Here is a 23,824-nt window from a genome sequence, read left to right as displayed (position 1 = left end):
AGATCCTGAAGCTGAGGCTCCAATACTTTGGCCATCTCATGAGAAGAGAAGACTCCCTGGAAAAACCCTGATATTGGGAAAGTGTGAAGACAAGAGGAGAAGGGGACGACAGAGGATGAGATGGTTGGACAGTGTCACCGAAGCTACCAACATGAATTTGACACAGCTCCAGGAGGCAGTGGAAGACAGGAGGACCTGGCGTGCTCTGGTCCATGGGGTCACAAAGAGTCAGACATGACTAAATGACTAAACAACAACAACAAGATGGGAGAAGGTGTTCCGCTAGATATTGAGGTCCTAAACTGTTTAGGGATTTATATGTCATCATTAATACTTTGAAATCAATGCAGAAATGAATGGGCAGCCAATGCAGGGCAACCAGAGTGGAGGAGATATCCTGATGTTTTCTCACCCCAGTAAGAAGTCTGGCTGCCATGTTGTGCACCATTTGAAGGTTCTGCATCAATCTCAAAGGTGGCCCCCATGTAGAGCACATTACAGTAGTCTAATCTCGACACCAGAAGCACATGGACCAGAGTGGTGAGGGCCCCAACATCAAGATAGGTACACAGCTGGGCAATCCGCCAGAGATGGAAGTAGGAGGTGCAGACCTCTGATGCTACCTGGGTTTCCATGATAAGCACCAGCTCCAGATGGACCCCCAAGCTGTGAACCTCACGCTTCGTGGTGAGAGTCACCCCCCCCCAAAAAGAGGGAGTTTCCCAAACCACCAATGTTGGGGCCACCCACCCTCAGGACCTTCGTCTTGTCCGGGTTCAGCTTCAGTCCATTCACCTGCATCCATTTCCATACGGCCTCAAGGCAGCGCTGAAGGGATGAAATGGCATCCACTGTTATTTGGGAAAAGGAGATGTAGAGCTGGGTGTCATCAGCGTACTGATGACACAAAGGCCCACACTCCCCAATGACCTGACCCAGGTCTTTTTACATCTTCATGTCCTAGTCCTAAAAATATTTTTTAAATGACCATTTCATTTTGTTATTTTAATAAGCAAAATATTTTAACAAGCACTGTGATTGCAACTTGATTGCAAACACTGTTGTATGGGGCTAAATATCATAAATATCATTCATTTGCATTTGTACCAAGGGTTTCATCAGTTTTGGGCTGCAGTTCTTAATATACTTTACTTCTAAGGATGTTGCATTGTCAAGATGTCTCAATAGAATCAGTGTCCTCAAAATCCCATGGTACTGTTTCATGGACTGGTGGCATTGTGCACATGATCCACTCCTCTGGTGGTACACCAACTCTATAACTCTAACTCTAAGATGAACATAACTGGCATGACTCTGAACGCTTTTGTAGCTGCTCTGAAGTAGTGAAATGTCATTCTGTTTTTGGAAAAGTCTGAGGTGTAATTTGGCATGGAAGGATAGGCAAATTAATGCCACATAGAAAATGGAACCATTCTGCTCATAGGTCATATTCTGCCACAATTAATCCCTTTATTCCGTGTCCCAGCAAAGTTAATCTTCTCTTCCTCCCTCCCCTGTGACTTACTTCCAATATGATATCTATTATAGATTCGTGGAGACAAACAAGGAAATGGTTGGATCATATCTACTCTTCCTGAACAGTTACTGTGAAAGGGAAGGTGTCCTGCAATCCATCAAGCAGACCTAGGCTTGAAAGACAGCCATGTCTCAGCTATATTGGGAGCTGTCCTTGCTGCAAGTGGAATGGAGGGGTGGGGATGGTAGGTTACACTGCTACTGCCAGTGCTACCTAGGCCTTCCTTACAAACTTGAGTCAATTCCACGCTTCTGACTGGTAAGGCTACTTCTCTCATGGACAGTTCTGAGTAGTTATATTCAATGTTTCCCATTGCCTAATAGAAAACTGCCTTATTTGAATTTCTCCATTGAATATTATTCTTCTTAGATTAGCGGTCAAGGATTACTGCCAGCTCTCCTCCTCCTCCTCCTCCTCCTCCTCCTCCACCACTACCACCACCACCTGCACTCTGTTTCCTGGCTGTAAAGGACCTGTGTACTGTCCTATTGCATCATGGAGGGATCTTGGTTCGACAAGGATCAAATAGCATTGATGATCAGGTAGCCACGTATGAGTCTGACCCCTTAGAGTGGGCTGTGGAGTCCCCTCTGCTACAGGCAGAGCGCTCGGAGCTGGAGTCGGAGGAGAGGAGTCATCCCAGCCCAAGAGACAGGTGCTGGCACAAATCAGGCAGAAGGCCACCCAGTGGCTTAGAAGTTCTTTTTAGAAGTAGAGGGACCTACTTAAGGAGTAAGGGTCACCTTGAGAATAAGACTCTACTGCTGGGGAATTCTGATGTTTTAAAACCTGTAGACCAGTGGTTCCAACCTTGGGTAACTCAGGTGTTCTTTCACTGCAATTCCCAGAAGCCTTCACTACCAGCTGTGCTTTTCTGGGAGCTTCAGTCCAAGAATACTTGGGTTACCAAAGACTGGGAACTATTGCTGTAGATGAATCTCGGGCAGTGTAATGGGTCAACTCAAGTACAAGAGGTATCTTATTATTTCTTGTGATTTTTTTTCTTCTCATATTCCTGACTTGTTTATACCTTGCCAACCTGACCTTGGTGCTCCACTGACTTTGCTCCTGGCTGCTCCCTGCTTGGATTGATGACTGGGTAGAACTGTGATTCTAGGTGGAAATGTGGCTTGGCTTTCTTACTTATGTTCTAGCTTTCCATATTGTCTGCTTCTCTGAACTACCTACTACTGTTTGTTTGTTTTGTGTTTGAGTTGCTCAGGTTCATTGAAACTCCCTTTTGCCAAGACTGAAGGACTAGTCCCTTGTTTGATATGCTTCCTGGCTGTTCTGCATGTTTTTTCTCTAGTTGTTTGCCAGCAGGCCAGAGCTCATTCAGCTACCATGACCAAAGCATAGTTCCTTTTCTTTTAGTGAAAGAGAAGTACAGTGGTGCTCCGCTAGACAATTACCTCGCAAAATGGTTTATTCGCTAGACGATGAGTTTCTGCGATTGCTATAGCACTTTGCAAAACTGTGTTTCCTATGGGTGATTTCCACTGGACGATGTTTTGGACCGTGCTTTGCAAGACATTTTTTTTTGGGGGGGGACCATTTTTCACAAGATGACAATTTTGACAGCTGAGTCTGCACTTTGCAAAACGGGTGCTTACGGGACCATTTTTCGCAAGACAGCAATTTTGACAGCTGATCCGTGCTTTGCAAAATGGTTTTCCTATGGGCGATTTTCGCAAAACGATGATGATTTTTCCCCATTGGAAAACATTAAATGGATTTCAATGCATTCCAGTGGGGAACAGCATTTCACAAGACAATGTTTTCACAAAACAGCAATTTTCACAGAACGAATTAACATTGTCTTGTGCGGCACCACTGTATATTTTTAGTTTCCCATTTGTGCTCCCAATTCATTTTTTCTGGCACTCAAAAAACAAACAAACAAACATAAATATTCCTTTAAAACTACTTAAAAAAACAAAACAGAAGTACGGCAACAGATAATCAGTTTGGTCCAAACACAGGCAACAGTAAATGAGAAAGAAAAAAAATCATCAGACCTATATAAACATTAGTTTATATTATAATATTTATTTATTTTTTGGATTTTTACCCCGCCCCTCTAGACCATGTCTATTTATCATCATAACAGAGCAAAAAATACCTCATTTATTTACCAACCAGTTCACAAAACAGTAAAACACCCCTGAATTAGAGAAGACAGCAGTATGAATTCAGTGTCATTGCAACAGTTTTCCCGGACTAGGGCACCACATAGGAAAAAGGCAAGGAAGCAGCCAGCCAGCTAGTAAATGGCTGCACAGCACACACAGACACCTGTTCACACAAGCAGCTAATGACAACACAACACCAAGAACAAAAAAGGAGACATGGCTCAAGCAATACCCAATGGACAACAATGCTCCCCCACACCCAATGAAGCAAAAAAAAAAACACCTGTCCCCCCAAAACCCTACCAAAATATACAACTTTCACAGAATAAACAGAAAGCAAATTAACCCAATAGCAATTTTTTAAAAATCAGTCTCACAGTGAAAAAACAAACAAACATATGTGCGAAGGGGAACAAATAGCAAAATTTAAAAAATACACACACAGCTCCTCTTTCCAAAACCAAGAAAGGCAAGCAAGTGAACAAAAACTAAACAAAACAAACAAAAAGACCAATGAAAGCCCACCACCACTAAAACCACTAGATTTCTCTCCCCATCACCACTTGATGCTTCCCCCCCTTTTCTCTTCTTTGAGTTCAGCTGGCAATCCAGGCACCAGCAAAAATAAACCAAGAAAGTAAGGAAACAATACCAAACAAACCAACAAACCAAAGGGTGGAGGAATCCCAAAAGAAATCAGGAGGGGATCCAAAAACTAATTTCAAGAAGGCACACGGGCACAGGCAGGCAGCCTGGCAGCAATAGAAATAATCCATGGAAGAAATGCAACAGGAAAGGCCCACCCCTTGTCCAATTTTTGATTATTTATTTGTTAAAAGTATGACTGATACACTCATAAAAACAATGATTCTTTGATGTGACTGAGCTTCTATATGTCTATGCTTCCTTAAGCCCTTCTCTTTCTCGCACCTTCTCTCATCTGAAGTGGTCTTGCAATTGGTCTCTCCAAGAATCTCCTAATTTGGTTTGGTTTTCATAACCAGTTGGGTTTGTAGACCTAAAATGGCACATATTGCCAAGGAACAAGGAACACCATGCTGCATCACCATACAGTGAACATTTTCAGCTAGAGCTACAAGCTAGAAAAAGTTGACTATTTTCTGATGTGATGAAATCACTGAAATATGCTGCTTGTGCAGATTTTAGCATCATGAGCAAGCAGCAAGATTGCTCTGTGAGATATTACTCTGGTTGGGAGTTACATATAATTCTGCAGCAGGAGCAACTTTGCTAGTGGTAACAGCTTGGTAACACTGACACACGAGTGTTACTGTATTAGGAATCAATAGAGACTGGCAAATGATTTTACAGAGGCTGTGAATTTGCTCCAAGCTAATGAAGGTGCTGAAGTGAATCTCTCAATCAGGGTCAGCACCTTGGATAGCTCCTTTTAGAAAATAAAGCATATTCACCACCACTACCACATTGGAGGCACCAAACTCCATAGTAGGGTGTCAAAGAGCAATGATGTAAAGAGAGTGCCTAGCATGGGCATAGGGGCTTGCTGAGCAGACCAGTTTGCTTAATAGAACACTGCAAGCTTCTTTGTTCATCATCCCCAGTGTGGTTTAGTGGATGGAGTGATGGACTAGAAGACACCTAGGTTTGAACCCCTGGTGAGACATGAAAACATGGAAGCTGGAGCTGGTAAAACTATTCTTTAAATATCTCACGTATATTAAAAACCCTATTAAGATTGCTATAAGTCAATTCCTGCTTGAAGGCACATCACTCACATATGCACATACATGCGCACATGCCTGATTATATCTGATCAATAACAAAGCTTCTTGGATTGATAAACTGATTTGTTACATTTTAATGTACAAAGTGGAATTTTAGACTTAACCCACTGAGGTAGATTTCTCTGTGAGACAATAATAGGCCAAAGACACTGAGGGTGATGACTGAGGCAGGGTCTGAAGATGGACTTTCTACAGCCAAATCCAGTTCTCTTGCAAATATATGACACTGGATCTTACAATTGACAGTAAGAATCCACTGAAAGATACCAGAAAACTCAGTTTACTCCAGAAATCCACTCCTTCTCTCATAATGGTGTGCTAGTTTGTATATCTTTTCGTGTTAAAAATGAGTGATTGAAATGTACCTCCTTGACAGGTGCTGGACTCGATGATCCATAGGGTCCCTTTCAGCCCTTCAGTTCTAAGATGATGATGATGATGATCATGAAGAATCAAAAGGAACTGCCTAAAGGATTTGTCCAGCCACAAGTTTCTTTCCTAGTACTATTTCTTGTGAACTTTTTGTTAGTTTCCACTTCTATATATGTCCGTAACTCTGACCATGACCCATTTTCTCTATTTAGCCCCTATACAGGGTGCCCCGTGCACATATACTCCACAGAGGCCAGTTGTACTTACTCTCTGGTGAATATGCAATTGTGTATAAGATGGCAACATAGGTTTTATATGAATAGGTGAAATAGGCATGAAAGACCATTTCATATGAATGTGGTGAACACTTTATCTCTCCTGCCTGCTTTAGATTTTGTTAATAGTCACACAAGGTTCCTCACTCGCATTTAAAATGCCCTTTCCAGGATGATAGGCAAAATTGATTAAATATTGATAGAGATTGTGGTTTTGTTATAATAGAATTAAAGTGTTAAAAATGGCAAAAAAATGCCCCTTTACAATTGGGTGGGGGAAATATATAAGTAGGGCTGTGCAGATTTATTTATTTTATTTAAATTATTTTTATCCCACCTTTTTCCTTAAAACGAACCCAAGGTGGGTTTGTGTTTCTGGACTACCACTCCCAGAATTCTCCATACCTCTAATTGTTAAGTAGAGCCAGTTGTCTGGAGGAGCCAATTAGGACATGGTTCCAGGACGGAGACTGTCCTTGTTCCTTTCAGTGCTCTCTGTCAATGGAAAAGGCACCTGCATTTTCTATCCCTTATGTTCAGTTGTTCCTTCTCCCACAGCCCTCTCCCCTGTGTTCTATAAAGTAAGATTCAACTCAGAATTATAGACTGGGAAGTAACATGGGAAGGTGGGGTAAACGAAATACACTGTTAAAATGATATCTGAAGAACGCCCAAGTCCCATCAACCCATGGTAGCTTAAGCAATAAGTAAGGATGATAGGAACTGAAGTCCAGAAACATGTGGGTCCATCTCAGACATCAGAGGAGTGACAAGAAGTCAATTTATATTTATTTATTTATTCTATTTATACCCCACCTATCTGGTCGCTGCGACCTCTGTGAGAAGTTAGGACCTTGCAAGTAGAAGCTAATACAGAATAACCTCCATCACTTTCAAAATGGGAAAAAAAAGGTTCCTGAAGTCATATTTCCTTTAGATTAACTGAGGAGGCTCAGACAGTGAAAGAGACATGGCAATTAACATGTACACTGCTATCCAGAGATTTACATAATTGGGTCTAGTTGTGTCAGGCAGCCGGGATGATAGAACTGCAGAAAACCTTAATCGGTACAAAAACTATTTGTGCATTACTTCTGTAGTATTTGGATACCCAAATATAATACTGTATCACTATTTCTGTGTTTACCAAAGAGTTTTGAAGGTAGAGTTTATGATTTGTGAAAGTTAAGAAATCACAATTAGGTGAAGGAATATTTAAGGGTCTTCAGAAACATCAACAATGATTTGAGGAATAGAGCAGCAGTTTCAGAAGCACAATTACTGTACATACCAATCAAACCTCTCTGAACATTTTTGCCCTGCATTACTAATAAATGTGTCATGTCTCTCTCTCTTTGCACCACAATTCACTGCAATACACCCTCTTACTGTTTCTCCTGAACTTCTATCATTTCAGAGAGTGGGATAACAAATGTGCTCAAAATTCTATGCGTAAACATGCTTGCTCTACCAACTGGGATGTCTTGGGTTTCCTTTGTGTTTCAAATCCAGGACAGAGCGGATAGCTACACAATTTATTCACCCATTTCAATTTGTAGATGGCATTTCTTTCTACTAAAAGTTTTCAAAGCAACTAATAGAAAACCAGCCATCAATGAAAGCACTAAAAGTAAATATGCCTTTCAAAAAGGCAATGACACAGCATATAGAACAGCAGGAAGCAATAAACCGATACAACATAAATGAATTAAATAGCAGGTAAGAAGTCAAACTTGAATATTGGAAAATAAAAATGTCTCACTTCAGCAACAGAAAGAGCAAGCCTTCTCCATTTGGAGACAGTGTTCCAAAGGTAGAAAATCACTTTTCAGATGACTACCTGCTCAATTTCTGAAGAAGAGGCACCTGGAAAAGGATGTAGAAAAGCAAAGTGAGGGAACATAGCTAAGGAGATGGAGCACAGGATCTGTATGAAGGTCTGTGGGTCAGAGCTTGGGAAGTTACTTTTCAGACAAGAAATGCCAGAATTCCATAGCCAACATAGTCACTGTGATTTGTAGGCCAAAAAAGTAACTCTCACAAGTTCTACTTCATTTTCAGCTACTCACATCTCTGAGTCAGGTTAAGAAAGGCTCCAGTCAAAACCTGTAAGTACGAATGCCAGACAGCGCTGAGAGAGACAGGGCAACTCTCCAGCACGGCAATTTCCCAGAGGCTCTGAAGCAGATCTTACAGAATGTGCAGATTTTTATATATGCAGCTTTTATATATGTTCTACGCCAGCTTAGTGGCCTTGGAAATTTCCATAAAAAGTCCTGGGAATTGTCACAAGAGAAGACTTCCTGGAAAAGACCCTGATGTTGGGAAGGAGATGAAGGGTTTGAAAGGCAGATATGAAAAGAGAAGCACAGAACAATATTTATCCATCAGTAAACCTGGTTCAGCAGAGGATTTACTTCCTTACTGGTTATATTATTCTCTGATACGGAGAGTTATCCAGTTATCACCATTACTACATCACTCTTTATATGCGTCCCTCAATGGATAAAACCATGTTTTTGCTATCTAATGGACATCCGTGTGGCACTAAAAGTGTGGGTAATTTCACTCTGGCTGCTTCTAAAATGGCATCATATGCATGGAAATAATATGCAACTGATTCCTGTTTCTTGTATTTATTTGTATTAAAGTAGCATCTGTGGTTCTGCATGGAAATCATTTATTCTTGCTGATCTAGTGCTGTTTCTTTTACTGCAAAACATCACACACTGGATCCCCCATTCCCAAAAGCTGTCAAAAGAAATCTCCAACTTTTTTTACACACACACACACACACAGAGGGAGAGAGATAAATATAACATTCACCACAAAGATACAGCAAAATCAAAATCCCGGCCGTGAAAGCCTTCGAGAATACAAAATCAAAATTATTGATTTTTTTTTTTGAAGAACTGAAGTTTGGAGAGACATTAGTGCCAGAGGGGGAATGGGATGGTTGAAAGGGACAGTGAAAAATGGAAGGAAAAACTAGTAAAAAATGGAAGGAAAAGAGTAGAGAACTGAGAACTTGGTGGGGGAGGGAAAAGATTAGGGTGTAATGAGAAAAAAATCCAGTTTTCATTCTCCATATGCAGATGGGAGTATGGGAATATCCTGGAATAAAAGTCATGACATGTGGATAAGCAATGTAAAGCCTCATTTGCACATCTCCTTGAAAAGTCTAGAAATTGGAATAATGAGTATAAAAGTCGAGACCAAAGTTACTTAGTTTAGCCTAGTCATCTCTAAGGAAAATGTTATGCTCAATTGCTGTCTTGTTTCCTGACTTGCACTCTACATATGCTTTAGAACCATGATGAAATTCTGCTAGAATACAAATACTGTATCAGCTTTCTTTCTTTTTCTTTTTGTGAGAATTGTTCTAGGATTATTCTTGCCTCAGATCTTTTTGAATGCTTATTTGCTACAGCTTTTTGACTGTTTCTGTAACTTTTGAGACTATTTGGAAACTCTACTCTTTTCACTTTTTTCACCACCTGTAATAAACTATAAAATTTTACAGCTACTTAGTTATTTTCAGAATAAAGACAAGCCTTGTGTTGATTAACTACTGGGCACTTGTCTATTTTGTGGGTACTTTTGGTATTCCTACTTTGCAAGATGTAAGAGTCAAAAGTACTTAAGCTGGTGGGGTTTTGGCAACACCTTGGTGCACTGAGTACTCAGAGTGACTCAAGGTGTTTGAAGAGTTCAGCACAAGAAGATTTCCACTAGCCATCAACACATCTGACCCTCCAAGAATTTCTGGGCAGTGTTGCTGTGTGGTTAGTGTGGGCCTCCCTGGCCCACTATAATCTTGATAAAGTTAAAATAGACATTAAACAGCCACTGTGAATCTGAGAAAATATCTGGGAAGCTATGCCACCAGATCATGTTGATTTTGGACTGCTTTTTCAAATTAATATTTCTAGGTGGTCAGAGATGCAAAAAATGGTTTTGGGGTGCACAATGCCGAACCGTAGTCTGAAGTGTCTTCAGTGGTGGTCACCTAACTTTTTGTCATTGGACTTGCAAAGTGAATTACTGTAACTCCCCACAATTAAGACTAGTTTTCCGCATGCACAACACTGTGTAGGACCCTGCTTCATTCCACAATTTTTCCATGCTTGTTTTGCATACCTCTCCTTCTAGGTGCTTGTAAGGACAATAGTCCTTTTGGAGCCCGGTGTCATCAAAGCTGCCAATATGAGTTTGGCCAAACTCCGGGAGGCAGTGTAAGACCGGAGGGCCTGTCGCGTCCATGGGGTCACAAAGAGTCAGAAAGGACTTAACGACTAAACAACAACAAAATTGTCAATACTGTATTATGTCTCTTCACATTCAAAGCATATGAAGCACCTTCTACTGAATTCCATTCTTTGGCCTGCATTTCCATCATTTCTGAGGTCCTGCAGGTCAAAAGAGCTTTGGGCAGATCTCCTGCATGAAGCTGCTGCCCTTTGAGGGTATCATCCCTTATGCAGCAGTTATTAGAGACTCTTTCAAGTCATCATGCTCTTACTCAGCCTGCTTCATTCAGTTACACATTGATTTATAGTTGGAGATGCATTTTTCTTGGACGTAAAAAATGTTGTTGTTTCAAAATTCCATTCTTTTGAAACATGCATAATTCTTCCAACGTATCAAGCATTATTGGTAAGTTTTAGCTATAATTATATTTTTATTTTTCCAACATAAAACTTAAAAACATAAAAATAAGAAGTCATATATCTTTAAGATATAAATATAAAGTATAAGCTTAACCTACAAGCAATCTTATTTATTTGTACAATTTTTCTGGTGAGATCCTATCCATACATTCATTTTAATTTCTTTATTACGGGACTTTTGCTTTCGACCAGTCATAAAATAAATTCCAGTTTAGGTAAAAAATTGACTTTTCTTGTCCTTTTAATCTCTTTGTTAATCTGTCCTTTTCTACACTTTCTAATATTTTCTTAATAATCATGTCATCCTTTGGTGCATTTTCCTGCTTCCAGACCTGTGCCCATACTAACTTAGCTGCTGCCAAAACATGTAGTATTAAGTAGTAACTTTGTGTATTTATGTTGTTTGGCAATATTTGGCAATATTTCTGGTTTAAATTCTATTTCCTGTTTTGACATTTGCTTAATCCACATATGGATTTTAAGACAATACTTTCTTGCTTTATCACATGTCCACCATGCATGGTAATAAGTTCCTTCATGTTTTTTGCATTTCCAATACTTATTCAATATATTTGGAAACATTTGTGCAAGTCCGGCTGGAGGCAAGTGCCATCTATAGAACATTTTATATAAATTTTCTTTATAGGGGGTTGCTAATGTTAATTTGGAATTTTTTTGTCCACAGTTGTTGCCATTTTTCTAGTTTTTAGACCATTTTAACATTGTCTCTTTAACTTCTTCGTCTTGTGTGTCCCATTGCAGTAGAAATTTATACAGTTTTTGAATTTCTTGTTCTTCTGTGGTAAGGAGTATTTTATCAAATATTGTATATTCTTTAGAGAATCCTGGTTTTTTCTTATCTTGATTATAGATTGATTATAATTGCATTTGAGGCCACCATGAAAAGATCAATCCTTGGTTCTCTAGTTGAGTTTTGGTCTTTAAAAGTCCCTCAGTGTTCAAAAGCTCATTATACGTCATTATTTTTCAAAATTTAGTAAATTTGGGCGTGTAAATGCTTCCATGGTTGAGACCCATCTAGGTATTTTCACATATATTTTAAGCTTAATTTTTCTGCAGAACTTTAACAGAGAATTCCTTATTATATTTCTTTCAAAGTATTTATGAGTTTTAGTTCTTCCATTACATAGGAACACCAACCTGCTTGCAGGTCGTGTCCCTCAAAGTATAGTATTCTCTTGTTTTTTAGCTTTATCCATTCCCTAATCCAAGTTAATGCGCTTGCTTGATAGTATAGGTTCCAATTTAGCAAACCAAATCCTCCTCTTTCTTTTTCGTCTTGTAATATTTTGCATTTAATTCTTGGTTTCTTCTTATGCCATATGAACTTTGAAACTAGACTATTTAATTCTTCAAAAAAACTTTTACTCTAACATGATTGGTAAATTCTGGAAAAGGAAGATTATTGTTGGGAGAATATTCATTTTGACCATTGCAATTTTTCCTAAAAAGGAAAGTTGTAATTTTTCCCATTTTTCCAAGTCTTGCTTGATCTGAACAAGGAATTTCACATAGTTATCTTCTTTCAATGAAGAGCATCTGGCAGTCAAGTTAATTCCTAAATATGTTACCCTTTTTTGGTAATTTTAATGTTTGTATTTGGGATGAGTTGGCTCTTTTGTTTTTGGGTTAAATTTTTGGTTAAGAATTTTGTCTTCTCTCGATTAATTTCAAATCCAGCTACTTTGCCAAATTCCTTAATTTGTTGAAGTAAAATTGGAGCTTTCTATTGGGTTCTCTAAGATGAAGACCAGGTTACCTACAAAAGCTTGAAGTTTATAAATTTCATCTTTGATCTTTGTTCCTTATATTCCTTGATTCTGTCTAATTTCTCTATTTAATGTTTCCAATGAGAGGATTATTGGTAAATTTTATATTCTCTCCTTTAGCAAGCCCATAGCTATTATGGATGCTCAGAACTTCCCACCCCAACAGATAAAGAATTATTTGATTTTATCAGTTTTTTCTGCTTCTGTTCAAATCTTTGTCTACCCTTTTAACAATTCTCCACAGTGTACCCTTACAACTACAGGCTTGGTAGAGCTTGTAAGATGCCCATTTTCAGGGGGGAAGGAATCCTCCAATTTAGCAAGATGTTATGGCTGTCACCATAGGTCATTCCCACGGCTCCTTGTCATCTCCTTTTAGCTGAACCGCCAAAAGACTGCTGTCACCTAAATCACTGTGCTCACATTCCCCACTTTGACACCCCATAATAATTCATGATTCAAAACCAGAGTTACAGGAACGAGGAAGGAGCCAAAAATATTTCATTCTGTGGAGACTCCAGTATCTTCTTACGCAAACACAACAATTTATCTCTCTTTTTTTTTAGCCACCGGACAAGTTTCCAGGGCCACTCCCTAACTCCCTAACCAGGGCCTCCTGGCACAGTGGTCAAACTGCTGTCCTGCAGCCCAAACTGTGCTCAGGATCAGGGGTTCAATCCCAGATAGTCGGCTCAAGGTTGACTCAGCCTTCTATCCTTCTGAGGTCAGTAAAATGATTACCCAGCTGGGGGGCAGCGGCAATATAATGCTCTCATGGTCTCTAACTTGCCAAAATAATTAACTTGTAAACTGCCCAGAGAGTGCTTTAAGTGCTATGGGGGGTTATATAAGCAGCACACTTTGCTTTTGCTTTTTGCTTTGCTTTTTGCAGACCCCTCAATGCCAGTTAGACACAAAATGTGCAGTTGGTAAAATACAACAAAAAAAGTGCAACTGGAAATGAATAGATGTGCAAGTGGAGAACTAGATACCGTCTTTTTTTTCTTTTTTCCCCCTCCCCTTTCCTTCCTTTTTCTTTTTTTCTTTTGCATTTTCTCCTCCATGGACAAGCCTCTTGTTTTGTCTTTATTTTTTACAGCCTAAGAAGAGAGCTTCTTGACTGGACTGCAGCTTGATTGGATTTTGGCTTTTAAAATGACCTTGCCAGCAGACACTACAGGCGTTGCAAATGAGGGATTCCAGGAATTTTAGGGTGGTTTAAAAGAAAGAGAAAGTTTTCCAAGCTCTCATAGAAGCTATGGGTCAATTTAGATATTCTCCAGGTATGACAAGGACAAAGAGTTCAAATGACTCACAATTCCTCTTTCCAAGTTTTCATGTCATGTCAGAAAGGAAGTGATGTGTAGACCACATGCATTGTACCCTCAAATTACGAAGCTGGACGTCGTCCAATACAGAACAGGCAGAGAAGAAAAGTCCACCCCTCATTGTTCCCTACCTGATGTTTCTGACTGAAGGATTACATGCAACTGTTATAGCAATCTAAAATTTATGCATATGGCCTGCAGTGACTGATTTAAACTGTAATAGTAGTGAGCCTCGTGAAACCTTATTTATTATTTTTAAGCAGAGATACGCTGCTGCCAGAAGATAACACAATTCCCTACTTCTTTGTACTACAGTGAACGAGACAATTAGTCACGCTATTCATTTACAGCAAAATTAAAATTCTTTAGAATAAAAAGATAAAAATGAATAAGCTACTTTTTTTTTGAGACCTGCAACAGCTTCTGACAATTTAAGTATGACCACGACAGGATCTCGTTGCCATCACTCCAAAACATATTCTTGTGACCTTCTCTTCAATTTTATTCACTGCTACAAGGAGCAACAGGAATTCTGTCCAGTGGAACAGTGAAAAACTACAAAAGGTGAAGTCATTTGAGAGAACACAGAGCATTGCTTTGTGCTGTAGTTACCCAAACAATTTCACATGAACGAGCAGAGGACACTATCGTCAGGATCTACTAGGAGATTTGGGGATGTTTGCTGCTGCCCCACGTTCAAGTTGCAATCTCTAGATTGGCATGGGGTTGACAGCTTATTTCCCCCACCCCAGTATTGTTGGATTTCAGTTCCCATCATTGGCTATGCTGGTTAAGGCTGGTGAGAGTTGTAGTCCTCACTCCTGGCATAGGCACCTAAGTATTCTCAAGCCCTGGGCAGTAACCCCTCTCAACTTGTCTATTGGAACCTCCTGGAGAGGAGGACTTGTAAGAAGGATTTCTGATTCATTTAAGACATGGCAGAGCAGTGAGGTGTACTGAAGCTCTGTATTTTCCTATATCTTTTGGTCCTGGCTTTTGATCTCAGTCTTCTGCCCACAAGATCTACAGCTTTCCACGATCCTGAATTAAATAACTTCCTCCCCCAATGCAGCTGTAGGAAATGCCACTGTGCTTTGGTTCCATTAGCATCCCATCTGGTTTTTATATTTACCCAGCTACATTACCAGCTTCTGCACATATATTATCATATTACTCATAAAGCTTTTATACAGCAAAAGGTGAGAAGGAAGGAACCTTATTAAAGGATTATTTGAATCAGTCATATGTGAACAGACTCCAAACAGACAAGAACAATGTGTAGATTATTGTACCTGGTCCTCCTCCCCACCAACTCACTGGACTGTACCACAAGTGGCCCTATTTTTCAACAGTGAGGCAACCACCTGAGATGCTAGATGTTGAGCATGGCAGTGGGAGGCCAGCGGGCTGTTCTTCCTTAGCCTCTTGGCCATCCTTCTCTGCTGGACCTCATAAACTAGCCTCAGGGCCTCTCTAGCAGTGCAGGACATGACTCCACCACTAGTATAGAAGTGAAACTCCACTACTGGTTTACCTCTGTATTGGGAATGGAGGGATGAAGGATTTTGTCCTCCATTTTAAGCAGAAAAATAGAATAGCTTTGGAAACCACTGGAGACAGCATGGTGCCTGTCCCACAAGTAAATACAAGAGGGCGACTGCAAAGCTGCCACAACTTAAATAATGTTCCTAGTGGTGCTCTTGGGGTCTGAAGGAATATGTTTTCCTTAAAAGGGGGTGGCTTTGGTAGACTGTGATCTCACAATACTCTCCATTTTTCTGCATCATTAAGTTTCTTGCCTCATGGGCTTCCCACTAATCACAAATGTGTGATAAAACAAAGTCTGAATAAAAAGAGGCTTCCATGAAACTTAGGAGTTGCAACCTATTTCCCAGGCACTTTGAAAATATAATGTTCTCATGGTCTCTAACTTGCCAAAATTCAATTTAGTTCTTTCTGAAAACAGTACAATTCATCAGCTTCTGAACCTGGAATAACTCACATAGTTCAGGGTCTTGATCCACCCACCAACCATTCAAGACTGCCCTTTTCTGAGATAGGAGTCTGTGGCCTTTTGGAGAAGGCAGAAGGCCCAGTTTAACTCTGCTGCACCAATGGTTTAGATCCAGATCCTTGACAATTTCTTTAAACCTAACCCTTGAAGAGTGAGGCTCTGATATCCAGTGTTTATAAAGTGTTTGCTTGTGTTTTAGGGCTTTACTGAAGAGACCCTGCAGACTCTCACAGCTCCTATGTTTCCCAGTTCTGACTGGTAACATGAAAACATGACTCTGAGATATTCAACGTTTGCAGTGGGCTCTTTGGTTAATCTATTCCTTGATGTCCCTGGACCTTTCTCCACTAATTTACCTTCACAAAGATTTTCTGCCTGGCTAGCAGAGGACAAAAGGCAGGACAGGAGGTGAGAATATTAGCCATAGCCCTTTCATGTAATATCAGGCTTCCTTTTCCAAAAATAATAAACACTTCATAAGTTATTCATGGCAAAGGTATCCCATGCATTCTCCTTTAATCCCTCTGCTCCAAAACAAACTTACTTGCATTGCATGTTATACATTTTCTGACCCCACTGGAATTCTAGTGTACAGTTGGCCCCATATTGTGGTTAGGGTATTGTTAGATTCCATATCTAGCTCTTACATTCCTGGAACCTCCTGAAAAGCCCACAGTCCCTTCCAAAAATGTCCTGTTTACTGAAAATCATAATAATGTGCTTCCTCAGCAACATGGCTCACCGAAAAACAACTTGCATAGAACATATCTTGTCCCAATGCATTACATGGGATAAGACAAAAAAATATCCCAGTGGTGACAGACAGATAAACAGATGTGTTACAACAGTTTTTGTTCCAGCTGTTCTTGTCTGTTTTCCCCCCTTCTAAACCTACTTTGCAAGTAATTGAAACCTGGGGGTACTGCTTACTACTTTCATGTAAATATGTTGTAGAATGCCTACAATGTAGGTCTAATTCTGTCTGGATTCTGTAAACAAACATTATTAGGATAAAATTTTCTGTTGTAGTGCATGAAAGTGAAAACTGGCCAATCAGTCTTCTTGGATATTAAACTAAAATGGTTATAAGCCTGAATATAAACACTGCTGCTTTCCCCCTGTGTCTTCTCCCCCCCCCCAAAATATTTTTGTTAACTTCTGTATGTAAGCTTTCAGGAATGATAGGCCAATTTTTGCTGGTTATTTTGCAGTCTTTTGCTTTCAGCATACAGCCATGTCATCTTTGACTTGACAGCAATTTCTGAAAGCTGTATTTCTGTAACAAGCTAAGATGCCGTGGAATGTTTCCAAAAGATAAAGAAGATGGGCTTCCATTTCAGTTTTAGGGCCCCTTTATTGCAATACAGATTTTTTAGCTCTAGGCTGGGGGCCAAACCAGTCGTCACACTCCTCCCTGACATATTTTGTTTTGTTTTGTTTTAAAGCCAAAAGTACAATGTGTACTGTGCTGAGGAATCCTGTTGCCATCACGAAGCTGAATGGGCAATCACTTTGAGTGTACTGTTTTCTAGGGTGCATTATGTTCTGCTTATGCAATGAATTGTCATATCAGTCATGTAACAGCCCACCAGGAAACAACAAAAACCCTCTTGTGTGACTGACCTGACATGTGCAGTCTTGCACAACAGGCTACTAGCCTGAGCGTTTAAGCAAAGGAATGGAAGATGAAGGGTTAAATAGCTTTTTGTCCTCTAGCTACTTCTTCTCATTAAAGTTCCCTTAGCTGTTTTGCACCAACAGGAGAAAACAAACAAGTTATGCATACCTGAAGTGTGGTGCCAAAGGGCACCGTCTGTTAAGTGCCCATTAGGGTTGCTGGGGGTAGATTTTGGAAAGAAAACATAATTGCAAGCAAGTGATTTTAACTGCTGTGAAGATTATGCTTGAAAGTGGTCTTACACCTGGAAGCGAACCCTAGGGGAAATTATGGAATGTTCCAGAAAAAGCTTCCAATCAATCCAAAGTCTTGTGGGTGTGGCTGTAAAGTCTCAGGACAATGCTTAGAACCTCATGCAGGGAGATAGGTTTCAGGTCAACCGGTACTTGGAGAAGAGAAAATCTGAATTTTCTTGTGTGAAGCCTAGAGACTCATTTCTAACCATGCCCAGCTAGTGCCATGGTTCACTGGCTTGATGTGCTTACACAACATGGGCTTCCCACAATGCCAGTGATATGGGGAGAGTACTGGGGAGAGAGCAGATAAGTATGTCTACTGGGGCCCATCATCTCATCTAGAGCAAGGCAGAGAGAGAAGTACTGCCAGCATGACTCCCAAGACTTCTTATACTTCAAGCCTTGGTGGCAACAGCACCACCAGCTCAGGGCCTGGGAGAACTCCACACATAAAATGTGTAACCTCATAGGCAATGTCATATAGGATATCACCCTTAGCAGGAATACATGTACTTACTATAGCTGTTGGGTAGCCGAAAATTGTGTTGTTGTTTTTTTAACCTAGGTACAGTATTGGTTGCCATATTACTTGGTTAGCATATTTTATCCACATTCTTGGTTGATTTCCTCTTGTGTCTACCTGCCATCCTTTCCTACCCAACTCTGTCACATCACAAAGATCTGCCATTGTATCTCAGGTTTTGACCTTTAAATCTCAGGGAATAGGATGCTGCTAGTCTGGCAGCTCTGCTTCTGGTGGTCTTGCTGAAATGGGGAAGTTAATGTGAGAACCATTTCTAGCCTCTTTTATTTCATTTTTTAAATCTTGTATGTTCAGATTTTGTGCTTCTTATGTAGTTCCCAAATAGAAAAATCTTTTGGTTTAAAGCAAAACATGTTTGAAGCTACATCCTCAAAAGAAAGAATTTCAGGCCACAGATCAACTACCCTCAATTTAATTACGTATGAGTATGCCAGTGTATCCTTTAAATACCTTAACTTCCATACCAAGTAAACACTACACACAATCCCATTTGCCACTCAACTTCCCATATAGCATATCACTAGTGTTTTAGAACAGCTGAAATGAGATACAGCCTTCGAGAATATAAATATATATAAAACTTTTGTTGCACAGTCATAGCCATAGTTAAACAATCTTCAGGCCAGTCGCTGTAAAAGGCAGTAATGTTGAGAAAAGCTGAAGGCAGAAGGAAAAGAGGATGACCACAGCAAGTTATGCAAATCTTATACAAACTCCAGCATGGTTCCAGTCAATCATTTTGCAGCAGAAAAGGCAAGTACAGTAACATTTACCATTCATTTCTAATGTAAATAACATACCCTTCTTCTCTGCAATCACCAGTTAGTATCTTCTTTAATTTTTCTCCTTCTTTCTCCATTTGTAACCACAATATGTGAAAACCAAGTTTAACACAAGAGGTCTGTGGTGGTGCCACTCTCCCCCTTTTATGCTTCTGGGCTCTTTGGTTGGTCTAGAAAAACACAAATACCCCTGATTGAGTTCATGTTTACATATATGCCCAAAGACAAAACACATCACATTCAACATATTTTGCTTTTTACTGCCCAGCTAATCTGAAAGGTTATCCTCTCTTTCCCCTAGTTCTGTGTTCACTTCATTTGAATAGGAAGAAACTCAAACAGGGCTTTGTTTATAATTTTAAAAGCTCAGTATGACTACGCTGTCATAAATGGGGTATTTATTGTTGGTTCTGCATACAGATCTTTAATATGTAGACTTAGATCGCATTTTTAAAAAACGTTTGGCAAGGAATTGTATGAAAAATTATCTGGATGCTACAATAAAACTAGATAGCTATTGACATTTGGAATTAATTTTGGTTCAGACCTTTGTGAAATCACACAATAGTATTATAAAAATATTGAACAACTTCTCCAATTGTGACGAGTTATTAATTTTTTTGATGGATTAGGACAACTTTTCTGATGCTATTATAGACCAAATGTGGAATTTGTTTATATGTACTATGTGATCCCTGTACAAGATTTCAGCCTAAGTCAAATGAAATTATATTTACTTTCCAGCAATCATCTTTAGCATATTTAGCACATAAAGGCTTTTTTTCCCAAGTGCAGCTCTTTGAATCTCACAGGTAACTTGCCATTGTTGTCATTTTATAGGTGGGGAACTAAAAGGCAGTGCTGTGGCCTGCTTGATCAGTTAATTCCATACCTGACAGCACAACCATACAAAGAAGATTGAATGCAGAGTGCTCTGATTCGAATCACTTTCTTTCTTTCTTTCTTATTCCCAAGTAAATGCATAGCCCCAGTCTGCTCTGAGACACATTGTGTGTGGTTGTGAAAGGTTTAATTAGAGCTGTATGGAAGCCCCTAATTTGTTCTGGACCTAAAATGAAGCATAAACATATAGGGCCGACCTAGCTCTGTGCCCAGTAAGAGAAATTCTGACCTTCACCATCTCTGGATCCCTGGATCCGTGTCATCTACATGTTTCTGAATTGCCATTTAAAAACAAACAAACAAAAAAGCAGAAGGCCTGAGAAAGGGTAAAATTCAAAAGATTATCAGGTCAGCATAGCCTAACGGTTCCTTCGTCATGATTGCAAACTCTGTCATCAGATGATTATGACAGGGGTGGGGAGTTTGACACAGCCCCCTACTTGTGTGCCTTATCCATGTAAAGCCAGTACAACAATCATCTTTCCACAATCAAACACACACACAGAGAGAGAGAGAGAGAGAGAGAGAGAGAGAGAGAGACGACACAATCCTAATAGGCTAATAATATTTGAGTACAGTTCAGTAAACTAAGCTGAGAGAGAGAGAGAGAGAGAGAGAGAACATTCCAGAATACAACAGGCTATATAGATATATAAACAGAGACCAATCTTTCTCTCTGACCCAGCACTTCAGAAGGAGGCTGGCAGAGTGGGTGCAAGAAGACACCTGTCCTGGCCGGTACCTCAGCGGTCGGAATGTCCGGGGCAGCTCTTGAGCTTAATACAACACTTCTTTTCTAGAAACATTCCATTCTTAAAATTCTTTCTTAAAATAATGAGAAGAGAAGCTTAAATCTGCTGCTTATTATTCCATTTAAGGAGTATTGTGATAGAAAGCCCCCTTTTCAAGCACAGGCCAAGGTATTTTGCTGCCTGAGGCAAAGAAAATATTCCATGCATAGTAATGAACTGACAGAGGACTCTTACTTCAAGATGCCCAACTGGATAGTATTGTCTATGACAGCTGAGTAAAGCATAGAAGTAACATGTTACAGGAACTTATTCTACTTAGAGCATTACTTTTTTGAAGGATCACAAGGGCATAACTCTGTTGCTTTGTCCGAACACTAAAACTAGCAATGTGGTTAATTGTCAATGTAATATATGTGGATACAGACACATTAGGTAATATGAATAGCATTACTTCTATAATGAATATTGTTTATTCACTACTTCTTGTTTCTTTCCTTCTTTTTTTAACCAAGAAAATGTTGCACATTTTTAAATGGAAAAATTCTTTGGAAATTTCTCTTTCCCCCACCAGTGCTATGCTATTTTCTTGCTTTAAAAGAAATCAAATAAAAGGAACAGAAAAGTAATGGAAAAGTGACATTTAATAAATTAGCAGTTTTTAAAAGATCCATTGATAGTAAAGAGATTAGGGCAGGCTGTGTAAAAATAATGAATTAAATCACAAATTCCTTTTTTAAATAAATAACATTCTAAGTTCTGCCTGAGGATTGCAGGCTAGTTTAGGGATGCACAGCAGGCTGCATGTCTTCTGGGGAAAGAAATGATGAGAAAGATCAGAAGGAACAACCAAAGCCCTTGCCTTCCTCTGCCTGATGGTAGAGCTGGCTCTGACCCTGGCCCCTTTTATGAGACTCTTTGAAAAACTACACAAGAGGGAAGTTATTTTTAATTTCTGATGCATCCAGCTAATGTGGCTGCAAGCCAAAGATCTACCGTTTGTTCGTTTAGTCGTTCAGTCGTGTCCGACTCTTCGTGACCCCATGGACCAGAGCACGCCAGGCCCTCCTATCTTCCACTGCCTCCCGGAGTTGTATCGAAGTCATGTTGGTTGCTTCGATGACACTGTCCAACCATCTCATCCTCGGTCGTCCCCTTCTCCTCTTGCCTTCACACTTTCCTAACATCAAGGTCTTTTCCAAGGATTCTTCTCATCAGATGGCCGAAGTACTGGAGCCTCAGCTTCAGGATCTGTCCTTCCAGTGAGTACTCAGGGTTGATTTCCTTTAGAATTGATAGGTTTGTTCTCCTTGCAGTCCAGGGGACTCTCAAGGGCCTCCTCCAGCACCACAATTCAAAGGCATCAATTCTTCAGCGGTCAGCGTTCTTTATGGTCCAGCTCTCACTTCAATACATCACGACAGGGAAAACCATAGCTTTGACTATGCAAACTTTTGTTGGCAAGGTGATGTCTCTGCTTTTTAAGATGCTATCGAGGTTTGTCATCACTTTCCTCCCAAGAAGCAGGCGTCTTTTAATTTTGGGGCTGCTGTCACCATCTGTAGTCATCATGGAGCCCAAGAAAGTGAAATCTGTCACTGTCTCCATATCTTCCCCTTCGATTTGCCAGGAGGTGATGGGATCAGTGGCCATGATCTTAGGTTTTTTGATGTTGAGCTTCAGACCGTTTTTTGCACTCTCCTCTTTCACCCTGATTACAAGGTTCCTTAATTCCTCCTCACTTTCTGCCATCAGAGTGGTATCATCTGCGTATCGGAGGTTGTTGATATTTCTTCCGGCAATCTTAATTCCGGTTTGGGATTCCTCCAGTCCGGCCTTTCGCATGATGTATTCTGCATATAAGTTAAATAAGCAGGGGGACAATATACAGCCTTGTCGTACTCCTTTCCCAATTTTGAACCAATCAGTTGTCCCATATCCACTTCTAACTGTTGCTTCCTGCCCCACATATAGGTTTCTCAGGAGATAGATAAGGTGGTGAGGCACTGCCATTTCTTTAAGGACTTGCCATAGTTTGCTGTGGTCCACACAGTCAAAGGCTTTTGCATAGTCAATGAAACAGAAGTAGATGTACCACTCAGCATCAAAAGTCAGAGATGGAATCCCATGGGAATAGGATGCTTCTTTTTCATTATAATATTAGAAGGCTGCAGTATCAATAAACCTCATATTATGAGGGGTTTTTGATTTTCACATGGCTGCACAGAAGTGCCGTGAGACAGGAAATCTAGGAGAAAATCAGAGTCTTAAATGAGATAGTTGCCTCTTAGGTGCTACTCTGATAAGAATGCTAACCCCCTCCCCCATCACTTCTGGAATTCTTGTGGTGTAGCATTAAAGCACCAGGTAAGGTGGGCAGAATGACCGCAAGGAAGCTCCATAAATGATCAGGAATGATATCAGATACAAGTTGTAAACACATTTGATCTTGAGATAGTGGGAGAAATAATTGCCCTTTCCTTACAGATATATTTTTGGAAGGCTTCTGCTGTTGATGATGGAACATGAGGAGAAAAAAAATGCCATTTAGTAACACAGCTGCTCCATTAACAATGAGAAAAATGTGAGCCTGTCCTGTAGAAACAAACAGAGTTGTAACTAGGTAATTGGGTGCCTGAGGAAAAAATATACAGTATATAACATTGCAGAACCACCCATCCTTCTAGGACCCAGAGTTCTATAGACATCCAGGGAACATGAACTTCTTCTCCCTTCCACCTCTGGCATGTGCTTCTGGAAAAGGGTTCACCCCCATTCCAAGCAACAAGGCTCCCATTTGCAAAAGTTGGCAGCAAAAACCAAATGGGGTGGGAGTCCTCAAAGTGGAGAAAACAAACATGATTCTGCTACAGTAGTTGTTTTGATAAAATAACAAGACATAAAAACAAGAGTAGTAAAACAAGGTTTATCACCGTCATGAGATCTGCATCCACAAACTACTAAGTAAGTAAGTGGCCTTGACGTACTGTTTGAAAAATACTTTCAGTTGATCTAAAACATGCATTTCTTCCATCACTTTAGATATTT

At 40.0% G+C, this 23,824-nt stretch overlaps 1 long non-coding RNA gene across 1 annotated transcript; it reads right to left on the bottom strand.

Annotated features, from left to right (window-relative positions):
• Window positions 1-1,528: 1,528 nt before the first annotated feature.
• LOC144586905 (uncharacterized) lies at window positions 1,529-21,100 on the bottom strand. The gene is made up of 2 exons (XR_013542002.1): window positions 21,014-21,100; window positions 1,529-19,294 (listed from the first exon to the last, which is right to left on the bottom strand). It is a non-coding gene; the product is annotated as an uncharacterized LOC144586905 (long non-coding RNA).
• Between the last annotated feature and the right edge of the window lie 2,724 nt (window positions 21,101-23,824).

Source organism: Pogona vitticeps, chromosome 2, assembly GCF_051106095.1.
Source record: "Pogona vitticeps strain Pit_001003342236 chromosome 2, PviZW2.1, whole genome shotgun sequence".
In the NCBI taxonomy this organism is placed as follows: domain Eukaryota; kingdom Metazoa; phylum Chordata; class Lepidosauria; order Squamata; family Agamidae; genus Pogona; species Pogona vitticeps.
This window is presented reverse-complemented; position numbering and strand designations above follow the sequence as displayed.